This window comes from Schistocerca cancellata, chromosome 4 (assembly GCF_023864275.1).
Source record: "Schistocerca cancellata isolate TAMUIC-IGC-003103 chromosome 4, iqSchCanc2.1, whole genome shotgun sequence".
NCBI lineage: Eukaryota > Metazoa > Arthropoda > Insecta > Orthoptera > Acrididae > Schistocerca > Schistocerca cancellata.
Window position 1 is genome coordinate 674,981,782 of NC_064629.1, and position 16,169 is coordinate 674,997,950.

The 16,169-nt window shown below is 45.5% G+C and overlaps 1 protein-coding gene and 1 pseudogene across 1 annotated transcript in view; one reads left to right on the top strand and one right to left on the bottom strand.

Annotated features, from left to right (window-relative positions):
- LOC126184377 (uncharacterized) overlaps nucleotides 1-16,169 on the top strand; it is a 704,935-nt gene that overhangs the window by 648,144 nt on the left and 40,622 nt on the right. The window lies entirely within an intron of this gene.
- LOC126185753 (5S ribosomal RNA) lies at nucleotides 1,453-1,570 on the bottom strand (annotated as a pseudogene).

Sequence of the window (16,169 nt, forward strand, 5' to 3'; positions counted from 1 at the left end):
TGGGACTTAACATCTGAGGTCATCAGTCGCCGAAACTTAGAACTACTTAAACCTAACTAACCTAAGGACATCACACACACCCATGCCCGGAGCAGGATTCGAACCTGCGACCGAAGCAGCAGCGCGGTTCCGGACTGAAGCACCTAGAACCGCTCGGTCACAGCGGCCGGCTTGCGCCGAAACAGTTTTACTGTAATGTCGCCGTTCTGAAGAGAATGGTCAGAATTAGGTTTCTTTCTTTTCAATAGTTCAGAGAGTAGTTTTATGAAAAGTTTTATCGTTGAAAAATGTTGTTTCTCGTGCTACTGAGACTGAGACTCATTTTCATATTTCCTGATGTTGCAAATTGCTGGACAAAAAAGTAGATCCATAAAAGAATCATTAGGTAATGGAAAGAGTGTATCACACATGATAGTTGTGGAGACAAATAAACGTTAAAAGTTTCTAGTTACATTACTACAATAACTTGTGTTTTGTGATGCCAAATCCAATTGGAGTAAGACCTATTTCATTTCAAAGCAAAGGATCATGGGGGCATATTACATGTATCTGAGTATTTACCTGCTCTAAATCTGGGCCTTCGCTGCACTCAACGCCTTGCACCGTTTGAAACGAGGCAAAATCGCGAATCGTCCTATTACCATACACACCTACAGTCAGTTACTGTTCAGTTTCTGTGTCGCTTGGCCTACTGAACACGTACAGCTTTGTGTGCCGCTGTAAGCAATGGGTCTTGCGAGGTACTCGAACCCAAACGTCCATCTTTTTGGAGTTTGCGTCGCAATATTCGCTCTGAAACTAGTTGAGATGGTTGTGCTTTCACTGATAGCTGCAGTTCCTGTCGTTATTCAACCCCGCTGTTAACAAGGCGTGAAACTCGTCACTGGTCTCCATCGGCTAGGATCTTTTTACGATCACTGTTCTTATTCTGCGTTACAAGTCTACAAGCTGCGTACCATTCCTTGTAGACACGTTGGGCAGCGTGCCTTGATACATAAAAACATCGGGAAACATTGTTCACGGTGGAGTCATGGACACATGCAGACACGATAGGTCCTTTATGCAGTTCTGTGATGTCTCCACGTCGACCTATCTACTACTGCGCTCATTCTATACAAACGACTAGAGCGCGCGCACACACACGCGCGCACAGACACATAAACACACAGACACAGACACACACGCACGTACACACACTCATGCATACATACATACATACACACACACACACACACACACACACACACACACACACACACACACAAGATTTAACTGCCATAACATACGTCAGTGGTTGACTGTTACATGAATGCGTCACCCAGAGGCGTCACTGGATGTGCATGTGGTCAGCACACCGCTCTCCCGGCGTATGTCAGTTTTACGAGACCGGAGCCGCTACTTTCAATCAAGTAGCTTCTCAGTGTACCTCACAAGGGCTGAGTGCACCCCGCTTGCCAACAGCGCTCGGCAGACCGGATGGTCACCCATCCAAGTGCTAACCCAGCCCGACAGCTCTTAACTTCGGTGATCTGACGGGAACCGTTGTTACCACTGCGGGAAGGCCGTTGGCATAGTTTAACTTGGCACAACAAAAATATTTCTTACAATAAAGGAAAATTCTTTCATTTTTTATATCATTAATTTATTAAATGGAGAAGACACATGGGCTGACTAAAAATTTTTACAACGAAAAGTACATCTCCTGGAACGCCAAACTAAGACACTACAATACAGTGGTTAAAACAGAATGTTTGTGTGCCAGTGAATGCCTCTTGATGAACTACAGGCCAGAGAAGTTAAAGATTCTGGAAAGGAGAATCCTACGAAAAATCTTGGGTGCAGTCCACACTAAGGCCAGCTGGAGCTTTGCAACAACAAAGAGGTCTACCAGCATGTGAGAGTATCTTGGAGACCACGAGGAGGAGGTTGATGTTTCTAGGAAACCTGTACAGAATGGACAAAAATATAGTCTCCAAACAAATATTTGACTCTCTCTTGAACAAAAAGACTACTACGGCATGGATTGAAGAAACTCAGAAAGACCTTGAAAAATCCAACACCTTGGAAGCCGTCATGTGAGAACGGGACATGTTTCGAAACAGAATACAAAGCCTGAAAGGGTTAAAAGTCTGAAGAATAGCTACAAAGACTGGAAGAATACTGACGGAAGAACACAACCAACAGCATAGGAACCGTGCAAAAGAGTGCTGGAAACAGAGGAAACTCCAGAGAAAGAGCACAAAATGAATTGTAGCGGCCGAGCGGTCTTAGACGCTGCAGTCATGGACTGTGCGGCTGGTCCCGGCGGAGGTTCGAGTCCTCCCTCGGGCATGGGTGTGTGTGTTTGTCCTTAGGATAATTTAGGTTAAGTAGTTGGGGAGTTGTTTGGGGAAGGAGACCAGACATTGAGGTCATCGGTCTCATCAGATTAGGGAAGGACGGGGAAGGAAGTCGGCCGTGCCCTTTGAAAGGAACCACCCCGGCATTTGCATGGAGCGATTTAGGGAAATCACAGAAATCCCAAATCAGGATGGTCGGACGCGGGATTGAACCGTCGTCCTCCCGAATGCGAGTCCAGTGTCTAACCACTGCGCCATCTCGCTCGGTGGTTAAGTAGTGTGTAAGCTTAGGGACTGATGACCTTAGCATTTAAGTCCCATAAGATTTCACACACATTTGAACAATTTTTGAATTGTAGCGTGATCCTAAGTGGGCATTTCGCCAAATAAAATAATTATATTTTTAAAATTTTCAGATGTGTGTGAAATCTTATGGGACTTAACTGCTAAGGTCATCAGTCCCTAAGCTTACACACTACTGAACCTAAATTATCCTAAGGATAAACACACACACCCATGCCCGAGGGAGGACTCGAACCTCCGCCGTATTTTTAAAATAATACGTGTTTACTTATATGACTTTCGAATTTCCCACTAAAACGATCACTTTACTGTCCTTCTTTGGGCAAGTAAAACACAGTTTATGACCACTATGACTGGCGGTGAAGCGGAGATCGCTGGAACAAACAGGTGGTCATTGTGGTCAGTAGCAGAAGAGTTCACGAAGTGAACGGTTAGCCAGAGGCAAGGCCTCGTGGGTAGCTAGATCCGTCGTAAACAACACAGTCCAGGAAGCAATCAGAATCAAGGCAAGGTAAACCGTTCTAGTACTAAATGGCGCATACAAAAGGCTTCACAGAGTAGGAAGAAGTGCAGGACATGCGCGGGCCGCAGTATTTACTAGCACTGTCACGTCGGTGGGGGGCCCACGTGACATGCCTCCGGCGGCCGCGCCCTCTCCGGGAACGAGCTGTGACAAAACTATTGAAGCCGTCGGCTCACGGGACGAGTTGGCTAACGTTGACGTGGCGCTCTAGCTCTACGAGTTTTGTAACGTCACTTCCTACTGTTTCATGTTTATTAGCTATTTCGTCACGTGACACACAAAATAAATTCTGCGATATTTGCCGGCCGGAGTGGCCGAGCGGTTCTAGGCGCTACAGTCTGGACCGGGCGACCGCTACGGTTGCAGGTTCGGGTCCTGCCTCGGGAATCGATGTGTGTGATGCCCTTAGGTTAGTTAGGTTTAAGTAGTTCTAAGTTCCAGGGGACTGATGACCTCAGATGTTAAGTCCCATAGTGCTCAGAGCCATTTTTTTGCGATATTTCGGCGACGTGTCACGTAAAATAGAACCAATAGGAAGCAAGATGCAGAAAGCTTGAGGCCTGCAGAAAGCAAAACGCTATACTGCATTTGTCGTGTTCGATAGAAGCCCATATTCGGCGGGTTTTATGTTACACCTTACGTGAATGTATGCTGCTTCTTAAGCACTAACAAACTGAATATCTCGAGAACGAATCGCTGTTGGTACGATCTGTACGATCTGCTGTAATAAAACGTCGGGAAACGTCATATTGGTGGTTAAAAAAATTTCTTTCTTAGTTATTATCGCGTCATAGCTAGCGTGTTAAGAGAGTACGCCGTTTTAAGGCAACGATTCACTGAATATTCAGGAAAACATGTCTTTCTTGTTAGGATTTGTTATAATTAAATGTAAATTAATAACATTTCGGCGATTAAAATTTATAAAAGACTATAACATAAAATCTAAATGCCGAAGCTATAGCCTAGCATAGTAGGTTGAGGCACCATGTTACGGAGCACAGGTTAAGTCGATAGGGGCTTCGTGTCCTGCTCCATCTAAATTTTTTGTCCACCTTCGCGTTTTCTAAAAGATTGTGGGACTTTCATGCGAAATTAATAGGAACAATTTCAGTAGTACTGTATGTTATGTAAATGTAAGCATGTTCTCTGTCAGGTGCCAGTTTGTTCGATTTGATGAATTCACTGACTTGTGCACAGATATTGATGTTTTTATTTATGTATACCACACACACACACACACACACACACACACACACACACACAGAACAACATGACAAGCATATGGACAAGGGAGGAAATGTGCGTTTCAATAGATCTAACGAAGGAATTTTACGTATGTCCATTATCGTTAACAAACTGTGCTGTTTCGAGTCAAAAAAAAAAAAATACCGACAACTGCCGCTGCAGAGCGCTGAGAACGAAAAATCACGTTGACTATATCGTCCCGTGTACTGACAGTGCTGTGTCTCGTGACATTGGATATCCTATGTGCGAGCATATCCGAGCATATCAACGTTAGCTGCCTCGTCCCATGTGCCGATGCCTTAAACCTGAGTATCTCTGACTTGTCCTCCAAATCGATACGCAGAAGCTGATCAGCGGACCTTTCAATCACGGATTGCCATGAGTCTTAGGTATGTTGTAGAGTGACCTACCCTGAGTAACCGACTAGCAGGTTTTATGTGACGGCCCCTAATTTCCGAGAAGATCAATGTACACGTATCAGCTATATCTGTAATGTTAGTCATGTTTCGACGAAGCTAGCTTAGTGCAGTGGTTGAGGTTCACGGCTACCACACTGGCGGTAAGCGTTCGAATCCGGCCTGTGGCGTTTTCTTTCATGGTACAGAATAGCACGAAATAGTTCACTGAGGTGACAAAAATCATGGGATACCGTCTAATATCGTGTCGGATCTCCTCTTTCCCAGCTCAGTGCTTTAACTCGATGTGGCATGGACTCAACAAGTCGCTGGAAATCCCCAACAAAAATATTGAGCCATTCTGCCTCTATAGCCGTCCATGATTGTGGAAGTGTTGCCAGTCCAGAATTTTGGGCACGAACTGACCTCTCGATTACATCCTCCCATTAATAGTCTATGGGATTCATGTCGGCCGATCTGGGTGGCTAAATCATTCAGTCTAATTGTCCAGAATGTTCTTCAAACCTCTCACAAACAATTGTAACCCGGTGACATGGAGCACTGTCATCCATAAAAATTCCATCGTTGTATGGGCTACAAATGACCTCCAAATAGCCGAACATAACCATTTCCGGTCAATGATCGATTCAGCTGGATCAGAGGAGCTAGTCTATTCCATGTAAACACAGCCCACACCATTATGAAGCCACCACCAGCTTTCACAGTGTCTTGTTGACAACCTGTGTACATGGATTCATGGGGTCTGCACCACACACGAACCCCAGCATCAACTCTTAACCACTGAAAACGGGAATCATCTGACCAGGTCATGGTTTTCCATTCGTCTAGGGTCCAACCGATATGGTCATGAGCCAAGTAGAGGCGCTAAAGGCGAATTTGTGCTGTTAGCAAAGGCATTCGCGTCGGTCGTCTGCTGCCATATCCCATTAACGTCAAATTTCGCCTCACCGACCTAGCGGATACGCTCGTTGTACGTCACACATTGATTTCTGCAGTAATTTCATAGAGTATTGTTTGTCTGTTAGCATAGACTACAAAAATACTGCTGCTCTCGGTCATTAACTTAGGGCTGTGGGCCACTGCGATGTCCGAGGTGAGAGGTAATGCTTGAAATTCGGTATTCTCGGCAGACTCTCGACACTGTCATATAAGCACTCCGTCTTCAGGCCACGAGTGGCCTACCGGGACCACCCGACCGCCGTGTCATCCTCATTGGAAGATGCAGATAGGAGGTGGCGTGGGATCAGCACACCGCTCTCCCGGTCGTTATGATGGTATTCTTGACCGAAGTCGCTACTATTCGGTCGAGTAGCTCCTCAATTGGCATCACGGGGCTGAGTGCACCCGGAAAAATTGCAACAGCGCATGGCAGCCTGGATGGTCCCCCATCCAAGTGCCGACCGCGCCCGACAGCGCTTAACTTCGGTGATCTCACGGGAGCCGGTGTATCCACTGCGGCAAGGCCGTTACCTCTCGACACTCTGGATCAGAGAATATTGAATTCCCTAATGATTTCCGAAACGGAATGTCCCATGCATCTAGCTCAAACTACCATTCTGCGTTCAAAGTCTGTTAAATCCAGTCGTGCGGCCATAATGACATCGGAAACCTTTTCACGTGAATTACCTGAGGCAGCTCCGCCAATGCACTGCCCTTTTATACCTTCTTTGCGCGATACTACTGCCATCTCCACAAGTGCATATCTCTTTCCCATTAATTTTGTCACCTCAGTGTACACTGATCACCCAGAACACTGTGATCACCTTCCTAATAGCTGGTATGTCCATCTTTGGCACAGATAACAGCTTCAACATGTCATGGCGTGGAAGCAATGAGGTCTTCGTAGGTCGCTGAAAGGAGATGGCACCACATCAGCATACACAAGTCAACTAATTCCCATAAATTGCGAAGAGGCTGGCTATGAGCTCTGACACCACGTTCAATCACATCCCAGATGTGTTTGATCGTTTTCAAATCTGGCGAGCTGTGGGGCCAGCATATCAATTGGAACTCACCACTGTGTTCCTCGAAACACTACAAACTCCTGCCTTGTGACGTACCGGACGAAGTGGGGCAGTGGTTAGCACAGTGGACTTGCATTCGGGAGGACGACGATTCAATCCCGCGTCCGGCCTTCCCTTATCCGATGAGACCGATGACCTCGCTGTTTGGTCTCTTCCACCAAATCAACCCAGCCCTTGTGACATGGCGCATTATCTTGTTGAAAATTGCCACTGCCGTTGGGAAGCATGATCGTCATGAAGAGGGGTACGTGGTCTGCAGTCAGTGTACGATACTCCTTGGCCATCAGGGTGCCTTGCATGAGCTCGAGCTCCACTGGACCTTGGATGCCCATGTGAATTTTCCCCAGAGAATAACAGACCCGCCGTCAGCATGTCTCCATCCCTCAGTACAGGTATCAAAGAGCTGTTCCCCTGGAAGATGACGGATTTGCAAACTCCCATCGGCATGATGAAGAAGGCATTGAGATTCATCAGGCCATACAACGCTCTGCCACTGCGCCAACGTCCAGTACCCATTGCGTGCCGGCCGCTGTGACCGAGCTGTTCTAGGCGCTTCAGTCCGGAACCTCGTTGCTGCTACGGTCGCAGGTTCGAATCCTGCCTCGGGCATGGATGTGTGTGATGTCTTTAGGTTAGTTAGGTTTAAGTAGTTCTAAGTCTAGGAGACTGATGACCTCAGATATTAAGTACCATAGTGCTTAGAGCCATTTGAACCATTAGAACCCATTGTGCCAACGTCATTGGCACGTGCGTGGATCGTCGGAGGTTCATTGTTAGGTGTGTTCGGTGACAAGGACACGCTTGTATTGTATTCAGAATTAAAGTGTGATGTTAGTTCCGTCACAGTTCGCTGCCTGTCCTGTTTTACCAGTCTGCCCAGCCTATGACGTCCGACGTCTGGAAAGTGGGGTGGCAGCACAACCCCACGACATCTGGACGTGGTTTCGCCACGTGCTGAAGACACAGCACTTCTCGAACACCCGAGAGGTTGTGCAGTTTCCGAAACGCTCATACCGAGCATCCGGGCAATCACAATCTGCCCTCTGTCAAACTCAGATAGATCGAGCGCCTTCCCTATTCCACACACGGACAGCACTGATACTACATCCATCGTGCGTGTGTCTGATTAGCAGTCATTCTTCATCAGGCGACGCTGCTATCAACTGGACGGTCTTTTTTCGATAGTAGGTCGGTGATCGTAATTTTCTGGCTGATCAGTGTACATCCTCGACCAACACATATCGTGTTGGCTATGGAGTACTCTTAAGGGACATTATTCCTGGTTATCGAAAACAGAAGAAAACATGCTCAGGGATCCTGTCTATCTGAGATTATATGAAAAGGAATTGTGCGAACATCCAACATATACATCAAAACCACTAATCCAGGTGCCATCACGATCTGCCCTCGGTAAAAACTCAAAATGTTCAAAAAATGGTTCAAATGGTTCAGAGCACTATGCGACTTAACTTCTGAGGTCATCAGTCGCCTAGAACTTAGAACTAATTAAACCTAACTAACCTAAGGACATCACACACATCCATGCCCGAGGCAGGATTCGAACCTGCGACCGTAGCGGTCGCTCGGCTCCAGACTGCAGCGCCCAGAACCGCACGGCCACTCCGGCCGGCTCAAAATGTTCAAATGTGTATGAAATCTTATTGGACTTAACTGCTAAAGTCACCAGTCCCTAAGCTTACACACTACTTAACCTAAATTATCCTAAGGACAAACACACACACACACACACATGCCAGACGGAGGATTCGAACCTTAAGCGAGAGGGGAAGCGCAATTCGTGACTTGGCGCCTCTAACCGCGCGGCCACTTAGGACGGCGGGTTTACGTCGATAGTAGGTCGGTAGTTATAATGTTCGAGCTGATCAGTGTATTCGTCACGTAAAATTATACAAAAAACAGTCATTTTCGCCGTAGTAATTTCATTAATGAATCAATCATTAACAACAAACTTTCTTCAAATGTGTATTCCGTTCGGTGCAGAATATATTACAGAATCGTTTTACTCGCTATCGCTTGCATCCCTTGCTGTGCTAGAACATTTTTCCGGATGATATTTGTCGCAGAAGTAACCCAAACATAAATCCGTGGAGCACCACGCACATTTAGTAAATGCTGTTGCCTTTGAGTCATATAAATTCAAAAATATTCTTCTTTGTTCGATCAAATTTAATGTGAACAACTTGGATTTGAACGTTCCTGTGAAAGCAGGTGCACTACATCGATGCAGAATTGAAGAGAGCATTTTTACGGGCTCTTCCCTCGAAATGATTTCTCTATTAGTCTTCAGAAAGTCGAGTGCATTATGATCCGTTTCGTGAAAATTTTATCCTGCATGTAAAAACAAACATCACAGGGGCGACAATTCCGCACCGCCCACATTGCAGTTGTGTACCTAAATCACTGTTCTACGCTCGCTTGTTCGAAACGCTACTAACGTTACAGGTAAAGCTGGCACATATGAAACTTCAAACAGCGATTTTGTCGGAAACTAGGGGCCGTCCCATGAAAAGCCGCCGGCCAAATATTCAGGACAGGTTCCTCTACAACATACCTAAGATTCATCGAAATCCGTGATTAACCGGTCTGATGGTGCCCTTGTCAGCCTGGGAGGCAAATTCCAACCACTGTTGGATACTAAACTCACGGTGGTCGTGTGACATATCTGTGACGTAAGGTGTCAGTACGCTGTCTCGTCAGATAATATGGATCTTAAGACATCTAGTATGCTTCTCGCAATATCTCGGAAAGAATCATTTGAAAACAGTTTTACCCAACTTTAAAATCTCAAGAATCTTCGTCCTATGACGGGGAGTAAAAATTGTTACGGTCCACGTTCGAATGAAGTAAGATTCGGCTTTTCGCGGAATCGAATATAAATTAAATTGCCAAAATTTATTTAACAATTCTTTTAAAAGGATAAGTGATTTTGCTAAATGAAATGTCAGGGGTTTGACCAGGTGCCACTGGGAATTTAAAGGGTGAGAAGACGGGGTTTGAGTGGTGAATTCTGAGTTAATTCGTATCAGCTGTCCGCTAAAAAATTCAACGAAAAAAGTCCATACAAATTAATTACGTCTACGTCTTTTGATATTACAAAGGGGCCTGCCGAACGGTATTAAAACAGAGACATTTTACTTTAAACTTTTGTGTTGCGAGTCCCTTTGTGGTGCGAGTCTCTTTGCCGCAGTGTAGATAAAAGCCTCTGACACAATACTGAGTGTAGGCTATTTGCTTGACTGTAGCTTCGCCGCAGCACTAGGGAGATCGGGGATGGCAGGCCCATCGAGCTGGCCCCTTATAACCTGGTGCTCATTTGATAGCGGGCTGAGAGGACTTGGGCCGTCCTGGAGGGACTAGAACGAGGAAAAATTCCCGCCCCTCTCAGGGATTGGACCCGAGGTCTCGACCGGAATGTTGAGCCCGTGACCCTGGTCGCGAGTATAGCCAGGAATGAGAAAAGAACGTTAGCAGACAATGTTTTCATAGTTGTCTCGTTGAAGGATTTTATGAGAAAATATTTGAACAGTCCTGCTTAAAAAAAGCCTCGCCAGGCATCACAATACTTTCAAGTGCGTAACAGGAAATATGATCATCGGCGAGCGTCGCAGGCCTTACGTGTCCTAGCCTGAACCATGTGAGACTAAGCCGGTCTTTGTAAATTGCTGTCCCAGTGTACAAACAAAGTAACGACGATCCTTTCCGCAGCCGGCCGCGGTGGTTTAGCGGTTCTAGGCGCTCAGTCCTGAACCGCGGGACTGCTACGGTCGCAGGTTCGAATCCTGCCTCGGGCATGGATGTGTGTGATGTCCTTAGGTTAGTTAGGTTTAAGTAGTTCTAAGTTCTAGGGGACTGATGACCACAGATGTTAAGTCCCATAGTGCTCAGAGCCATTTGAACCATTTTTTTGATCCTTTTCGCACTTGATCATTTTTGTAATAATTTGACATTCCCTAATTGTGCCGCTGGTCATTCAGCAACCATTATCCAGTATATGATGCCCTGAAAATATTGAACGTCTAGCGATTTCATCTGACTTCCTTCTCTGTCTTAACACCAGTTGCTGCCCTACGCTCAACATATAGTTGCCTCACAATTACCATTGACGCAAGTGTATTACGATGTTGCCAGTACGTACACTATCTGATCAAAAGCATCTGGACAGCCCTATGTCATGCGGAATTTACCAATAGACGACGAAAGTGTATTACGGTGTTGTGGTACCTACACCATCTGATCAAAAGTATCCGGACACCCAGATATAATACGGAATTTACCACTAGATGTCACGGGACATCACTATTGGCAGGCCAGTCAGTTTTAGAACTGTTATTGTCCACAAACCACTCCCTCACAGAAGCTTCTTTATGTGAAGGACCATCGATCACTGCAGAGGGTACTTGTAATAAATCGTATGAAATCAGCAAAAGGAAATACTCGTGAGTTCCAAAGTGGTGCCCGAATTCGTCAGCACAATGACTGTGCATATGGAGTTTAAAAAATCGTGTACGAACAGCTCCTCCTAAGCCACACATTCTGTAGTCAATGCAGAGCAATGCTTGAGGTGGTGTAAAAGAGAAACGCCAGTGGACACTAGATGATTGGAAACCAGTGATTCGGAGTGTTGGAACACGCTATACCATATGGCAATCTGATGGAAGGGTTTGGATCTGGCGAATGCTTGGAAAACGTTTCCCGCCAACAGTGAAGTACTCGGCGGGTGGTGTTGTGGTACTGGGGTGTATTTCGTGGTTAGGATGTGATTCCTTACTGCTCTTAAGGAAACGCTAAATGCGAACGGTTGTGAACATATTTTCAGCACTGTGTACTGCATACAGTAGAGGAACAATTCGGAGACGATGACTGTTTAATCAACATGACAGTGCACCCTGTCATAAACAAACATCTATGAGGGAATGGTTTGTGAACAATAACAGTTCTGTAATTGACTGGCCTGCCAATAGTCCAGACCCGAACCAAATGGAACACCTTTGGCGTTGAGTCAGAACGTCGACTTCACTCTAGACCCCAGCGTCCACCATCACTACCTTCTTGGTTTTGGCTCTTTAGGAAGAAGACCTAAGTCGAAACAAGGCTCCAGGAGTAGACAACATTCCATTACAACTATTGATAGCCTTGGGAGAGCCAGCCATGACAAAATATTCCATCTGGTGAGCAAGATGTATGAGACAGGCGAAATACCCTCAGACTTCAAGACGAATATACTTCCAATCCCAAACCAAAGAAAGCAGGCGCTGGCAGGTGTGAAAATTGCCGAATTATCAGTTTAATAAGTCATGGTTGCAAAATACTAACACGAATCCTTTACAGACGAATGGAAAAGCTGGTAGAAGCCGACCTCGGAAATTAGCTTGGATTCCGTAGAAATGTTGGAACACGCAAGGCAATACTGACCCTGTGACTTTTCTTGGAGGATAGGTTAAGGAAAGGCAAATCTACGTTTATAGCATTTGCAGACTTAGAGAAAGCTTTTGACAGTGTTGACTGGAATATTCTCTTTCAAATTTTGATGGTGGCAGAGGTAAAATACAAGGAGTAAAAGACTATTTACAATTTTCACAGAAACCAGATGGCAGTTACAAGAGTCGAGAGGCACGAAAGGGAAGCAGTGGTTGAGAAGGGAGTGAGACAGGGTTGTAGCCTATCTCCGATGTTATTCAGTCTGTGTATTGAGCAAGCAGTAAAGGAAACAAAAGTAAAATTTGGAGTAGGAATTAAAATCCATGGAGAAGAAATAAAAACTTTGAAGTTTGCTGACGACATTGTAATTCTGGCAGAGACAGAAAAGGACCTGGAAAAGCAGCTGACGGGAATGGACAGTCTCTTGAAAGGAGGATATAAGATGAACATCAACAAAAGCAAAACGAAGATAATGGAATGTAGTAGAATTAAATCAGGTGATGCTGAGGGAATTAGATTAGGAAATGAGACACTTAAACTAGTAAATGAGTTTTGCTATTTGGGAAGCAAAGTAACTGATGACTGTCGAAGCGGGGAGGATATGAAAAGTAGACTGGCTATGGAAAGCAAAGCGTTTCTGAAGGAGAGAAATTTGTTAACATCGAGTATACGTTTAAGCGTCAAGAAGTCTCCTCTGAAAGTAATTGTATGGAGAGTAGCCATGTATGGAAGCGAAACATGGACGATTACTAGTTTAGACAGGTAGAGAATAGAAGCTTTCGAAATGCGGTGCTACAGAAGAATGCTGAAGATTAGATGGGTAGATCATGTAACTAATGAGGATGAACTGAATTCAATTGTGGAGAAGAATTTGTGACACAACTTGACTAGGTGAAGGGAGCGGTTGGTACGACACGTGTTGAGGTATCAAGGGATCACCAATTTAGTATTGGAGGAAAGCGTGGAGGGTAAAAATCGTATAGGGAAACCAAGAGATGAATACACCAAGCAGATTCAGAGGGATGTAGGTTGCAGTGGTTATTCGGAGATGAAGAGGCTTGCACAGGATAGAGTAGCATGGATAGCTACATCAAACCAGTCTCTATACTGAAGACTACAACAACAACAGGAGGAGGAATGCGCTGCCATTCTTCGACTGACTTTCAGACACCTGACTGAAAGTGTCCCAGTCAGAGCTCAAGCAGTTATAAGGGTGAAGGTTTTACCCAGCCCATATTAACATCCACTAATAGGTGTCCAGACAGGATTGGTCAGATAGTGTATGTGGTACTTTTGTGCACGTGTTTTGTAAAGGTTCTAGGCGCTCCAGTCCGGAGCCGCGCTGCTGCTACGGTCGCAGGTTCGAATCCTGCCTCGGGCATGCGTGTGTGTGATATCCTTAGGTTAGTTAGGTTTAAGTAGTTCTAAGTTCTAGGGGACTGATGACCACAGAAGTTGAGTCCCATAGTGCTCAGAGCCATTTGAACCATTTTGTTTTGTAAAGCACTTTATATTTTCCCGAGTTGTGATTGTTTTTATGAGTTTTCGCTAATCTTTGGATACTATGCCGCTTACGACAGTTTATTCGTCACTCATCACTCATTATTCATCACTCACCATTCAGTTTCATAACATGTGAAAAATGAATTTTAATCTTTGTATCCTACTTACTCAGCTAGTATTTCGATATCATACCGAATTAACTGTAGGTGATTTCTATACATTTCCAACCACAGGTTCTCCACAGAGCGCCGCCTCTCCTCACGACAGAGGAACTATGTATGTTTCACCCCAAATCCTGCAGATGTATCGTGTTGAAACACTTCAATAATATTACAATTCAGTGACCCAGCGGTACATTTCATCTCCGTATTTCTCAACATGTAGAAAATTGTCCATTAAAATACTTAAAAATGAATGCTGGGACTTGTCTCTGACCCGTGGATTCATGGGTCAAGTGTGTTCGGCACAGGTCGGCAGTGGGCCACCTTGAACGATACTCTGTCTTACATTGAGGTCAGACAGTGCCCACATACGTATTTGCAATCACATTTTTGCACTTATTTCAGGGTCTCGCTAAAGGCGACTAATTTAATAGGACTTTGCAGTTTGGGAATGATAGTTTACAAGCACTACATATTTCCAATAGCGATTGCTACATCACCCATGCAGCAGATATCGATATCATAACCTTCTCGCAGCACACACTGGTGCGTGCATTCCATCTAGATTCTAGACAAAGTCCTACCAGATGGTACCTGAAATGTGAAGGCTGTCTTCGTAGCATAGTGTCGATCCTCGTCATCCCTCATCCTTTCAAGACAACATTTGTTGACATTTGGTGAGTCAGTATCCTCTAGGACTTAGTACCAATAAAATGGAAACTCGCATCAAAACTGCGTGGCAAATAATACCTCAGAAAAACATCATAAACTTGATAATCAAAATATCCACGGGTATGCTGCCGGTCTATAGTGTCCAACGGGCACAATATTTCGGCGTAATGGTACCCCCTCTTGACCCTACAAAGAAGGTGGAGAACAAGACGAGGGCGCTTCTCAAAGACGCAGATTTACCGGAGGGTGACGCTAAGAAATTGTTACCCCGAGGTCCGGTACCGCCTAGACTATATGGACTCCCGAAGGTTCACAAAGAGGGGGTACCATTACGCCCCATTGTCAGCAACATCAGGGCACCTACATATTTGTTGGCCAAATACCTGACGGGAATATTAAGTCCTTATGTGGGTAAATGCCCTCATCACATCCGTAATTCCGTGGATTTTGTTAAACGCCTTGATAGCTTCAGGTTGGATGAGCCAGATATCATGGTGAGTTTTGATGTCGTTTCCTTGTTTACGAGGGTACCCCTGCGAGAGTCACTAGAATTGATTAGTCAGAAGTTTGATGAGAAGACCACTGAACTTTTTAGGCATGTCTTGACTTCCACGTATTTTCTTTTTAATGGAGAATACTACGAGCAAACGGAGGGAGTCGCCATGGGTAGCCCACTCTCACCGGTGGTAGCGGATTTGTACATGGAGAACTTCGAGGAGGAAGCCCTGTCGTCATCCGTATGGAAACCTACTTGCTTTTTCCGTTACGTGGACGACACGTTCGTCATCTGGCCACATGGTATGGATAAACTCCTTGACTTCCTTACACATCTAAACTCCATACACCCCAACATCAAATTCACTATGGAGACTGAAACGGAGGGTAAATTACCTTTCCTTGACGTCTTGGTCAAGAGAAGGGCTGACGGCACCCTAGGTCATGGGGTGTATCGGAAGGCTACGCACACTGATCTGTATTTGCATGCAGACAGCTGCCACCACCCTTCACAGAGGAATGGGGTACTTAAAACTCTAGTACATAGGGCGCGCACTATCTCCGACGCAGAGAGTCTACCCCAGGAATTGGAACATCTGAGAACTGTATTTCGAAAAAATGGGTACTCAGAGTGGCAGATTCAACGTGCTCTCCGCCCAACCACTGCAGCACAACCTGTTGAGATGGATGAAGTCACGAGGGAGGAGGTAGGCACTGCATTTATTCCATACACAGGCGCACTCTCGGGGAAAATCGCCCGCATTCTGAAGAAACACCGGGTCGGAACTGTGTTTTGTCCTCCAAATAAAACTCGTGCACTAGTGGGGAGCGCCAAAGATGACCTCGGTTTGAGGAAGGCCGGCGTGTACCAGATTCCGTGTCAATGTGGCAAGTCGTATATTGGTCAGACGATGCGTACCGTCGAGGATCGATGCCGTGAACACCAGAGGCACACTCGACTGATGTATCCGAGCAAGTCGGCGGTCGCTGAACATTGTTTGTCGGAAAATCACGCCATGGAGTATGACCGCACGAGGATTCTGGTACAG